This window comes from Sceloporus undulatus, unplaced genomic scaffold, assembly GCF_019175285.1.
Source record: "Sceloporus undulatus isolate JIND9_A2432 ecotype Alabama unplaced genomic scaffold, SceUnd_v1.1 scaffold_553, whole genome shotgun sequence".
NCBI classification, from domain to species: Eukaryota; Metazoa; Chordata; class Lepidosauria; order Squamata; family Phrynosomatidae; genus Sceloporus; species Sceloporus undulatus.
In genome coordinates this window covers 3,736-7,470 of record NW_024803473.1, presented here as the reverse complement: position 1 = coordinate 7,470, position 3,735 = coordinate 3,736, and positions in this window count along the sequence as shown.

Sequence of the window (3,735 nt, the reverse complement as noted above, 5' to 3'; positions counted from 1 at the left end):
TTTTAACCTTCTTTTCTCCAGGCTAAACATACCCAGCTCTCTAAGTCGTTCCTCATAGGGCATGGTTTCCAGACCCTTCACCATTTTAGTCGCCTTCCTCTGGACACGCTCCAGTTTCTCCACATCCTTTTTGAATTGTGGTGCCCAGAACTGGACACAATATTCCAGGTGGGGCCTGACCAGAGCAGAATAGAGTGGCACTATGACTTCCCTTGATCTAGATACTATACTTCTATTGATGCAGCCTAAAAAAAGGAGCCCTGATCCAGTCCAACCCCCTTCTTGTGCCATGCAGGAACTCTCTGCCAAAGCATCCCTGGGACAAATAGCCATCCAGCTGCTGCTTAAAGACCTCTAAGGAAGGAGACTCCACCACAATCTCCAAGGAAGGAGTGTGTTCCCCTGTCGAAGAGAGTTGGGCATCCAAGCTCAGGCTGGAGTCCAGGAGGAAAAGACCCAAGCTGCGATCCTGAGACTTCAGGGGGAACGTGACCCCATCCATCACAGGCAATATCCCTATTCCCAGACCTGCCTTATCACTGACCCAGAGCACCGCTCTCTTCTCTGGATTAAGCTTCAATTTCTGTGCCCTCATCCAGTCCATTACTGACCAGATCAATGGAGTCAAACTACAGGAAAAGAGATTCCACCTCAACATTAGGAGGAACCTCCTGACAGTAAGGGCTGTTTGACAGAGGAATTGACTGATTCAGACCATGGTGGAGCCTTCTTCTTTGGAGGCTGTCTTTAAGCAGAGGCTGGAGGGCCATCTGTCCAAATGGGGTTGCTTTGACGGAGAGTTCCTGCATGGCAGAGGAAGGGGCTTGGACTGGATCAGGGCCCTTCTTGGGGTCTCTTCCAACTCTAGAGTTCTATGATCCTAAATTGCTGTTCAGTTACAGTCAGGCTAAATACAGATCTAACCCACAATTAATTATTAATCTTAATGATAATCCAGACTAATTAAACTTGCTATTTCACTGACTGGTACATCAGTATGCTAACTATAATGAAAAGAGGCCAACAGCAGTGGACTTCATCTCCTCTGCCCCGGCTCTGGGTCCATAGTCATCTGGAGCCATGATAAACTCTAATAAGGATGTGCTGGAAATCTTGACTCTTCCTTTTGGTCCAGAGGACCTAAATGCTGTAAAACAGCCCAGTTCCCAAGAGTTTGGTTTGTATTGACTTCACCTGGGTCTAGCAAAATTCATGGTAGAGACGCATGGGGCCCATCACACTGCTATTACAACAATATCTGGAGTTTAAAACTTGGTGTCAACTAACCTGCTTTAAACCATGGTTCCAACTAGCCTGCTTTAAACCATGGTTCCAACTAGCCTGCTGTGGGGGTTGGGGGCTGAGATGGGCGCTTGCCTTGGATCTAGAGGTGAAGGGGGTGCAGCTTGCAATCTGAAGCAGCTTTGATTTAGGACTTAATTTGGCTTTGCTCCACTTGGTTGGGGCCCAGTTTCTCTTCTTCGCTTCCCCCGAAGGCTTGCAGAGGCCCGCTGGGTGCGTGGGGAAGCGAAACCCGAACCCGCCACAGCATCTTTTCCCATGCCAGAGAGCAGTCTGGGGGAGGAAGGAGGACGCAGGTTGGAGAGGAGGTGGCTTCTTGTGGCCCTGAAAGGCTTTGTTTCTGTTGTTGGGGGGCTACAAAGCAAGGCTCCCTCGCTACAGGCGGGTGGACTCTGAACACTGGAAGGAACCCCTTGCCATCAAGAGAGGCCCCAAAATAGAGCAATAGTCCAGAGCGCTGGTGGGGTCTCTCCTCTGGAGGTCTTCTAAAAGGGGCTGGAGAACCTCTGCTGCTGGGGTTGCTCTCCCTGGAGATCCAGCACTGAGCCAAGGATAGGAGTGGATGGCCTCTCTAAAGTGTACTGTCAAACTGTAGCTTACAGCTCAATGCTATGGAATCCTGGGATTTGTAGTTTTTGGGATGCTTAGCCTTCTCTATCAGAAACTACAAATGCCAGAATTCCATAGCATTGAGCCACAGCAATGAAAGCAGTGTCAAACTACAATATTTTTACAGTGCAGATGCACTCTATGGCTCAGCGCTATGGATTCCTGGGATTTGTAGTTTGGGAAGAATACTTAGCCTTCTCTGTCAGAAATGACAAATTACAGACATTGCAAATCCCAGAATTCCATAGCATTGTTCCAGAACATTTAAAAGCAAACTGTATCACTTTTGCAATGCAGATGCAGCCTAGGTCTCAGTGTTATGGATTCCTGGGATTTAGTGTCTGTTCAACCAGATTCTGCCAGCAACTGGTGACGTCACCTGCGCTCTGTCGGCTGATTGGCTATTGGAGCTGAAGAGGCCGGCGGAGGGGGCTTTTCTCAAAAAAGTTTGGGGTCATCTGCCTGGAAAAAGGACTCTGGACCGCAATAGGACAAGGAAGGAGGGAAAGCATGCCTCTGAGCATGGGCAGAGTGCATTTCCTCCTCTGATGGCATCCTTCAGGGCCTGGGCCTGGATTCAGAATATGCTCAAGTGACCCATATCCAAGGAGAGGCCCGAAGGAGGGTCCTCTGTCCTGCCCTCCTGGGGGTGGGGGTTGGGGGGCTCTCAGAGCATGGATCCCCCTCCCAGTTTCCAGCCATAAAAGTCCCCCTTAGCAGCAAAAAATAGCAAGGAAGAAGAAAGCATTTATGGCACCATGAAGTTTGGTCTACTCCAAATGTATATAATAAACTTATATTTATATAATAAATAATAAATAATAATTGTTTTATTTGTATACCGCTTTTCTGTCTGATCAAAGCGGTTCACATTATACCGGTTATGTGACATATGTCACAATACAATACAGTACAATACAAAGCAGTACAATAATCAAGCAATACAGTATATCCACAGTTACATCAGCAATATTACACAGTTCAATAAAACTCTCATAGCAAATACAAATCAATTTAAAAGCAATCGGTTGTGGTTGGATATCTGGATCTTAATTAGGGTATTCTATCTCTAAAGAGAATCAGGGGGGTATGCTATCTGAAAAAGAGGCGTTTTCAAAGCCTTCTTGAAGGCTTCCAGCGTGGAGCACAGCCGGATCTTTTCAGGGAGATCATTCCAAAGAGCAGCAGCTGTCGCCATATAGGCTCTCTGATAAGTTTTTGCTAGTTTTACCCTGGGGTATTCAAGTACATATGTCCCAGATGTTCTGAGGGTGCGGGGGGGGAGGGGTTATGCAGGGAGAGGCGCTCCCTCAAGTAACTCAGGCCCAAGCCATGTAGGGCTTTAAAGGTAACGACCAACACTTTGTCTTGCGCCCGGAAGCTAATAGGCAGCCAGTGGAGAGATTTTAATATTGGTGTTATATGGTCCGATCTTGAAGTACCCGTGACCAATCTAGCTGCAGCGTTCTGAACTAGCTGAAGCTTCCAAATCTGGTACAAAGGTAGCCCCATGTAGAGCGCATTGCAGAAATCCAAGCGAGAGGTTACCAGTGCATGGACTACTGTTTCAAGGTCCTTTCAATCCAGACAGGGGCGCAGTTGGCGTATCAGCCGCAGCTGGTACCAAGCACTCCTGCCATCGCATCCACTTGAGATGATAACTGCAGAGATGGATCCAGGAGTACTCACAAACTGCGAACTTTGTCCTATAGGGGGAGCTTAACCCCATCAAGGATAGGATGACAAATTTCCCTATCTGGATTCGGGATGCCTGTCATGAGTACCTCTGTTTTCTCTGGATTCAGCTTGAGTTTGTTTTCCCTC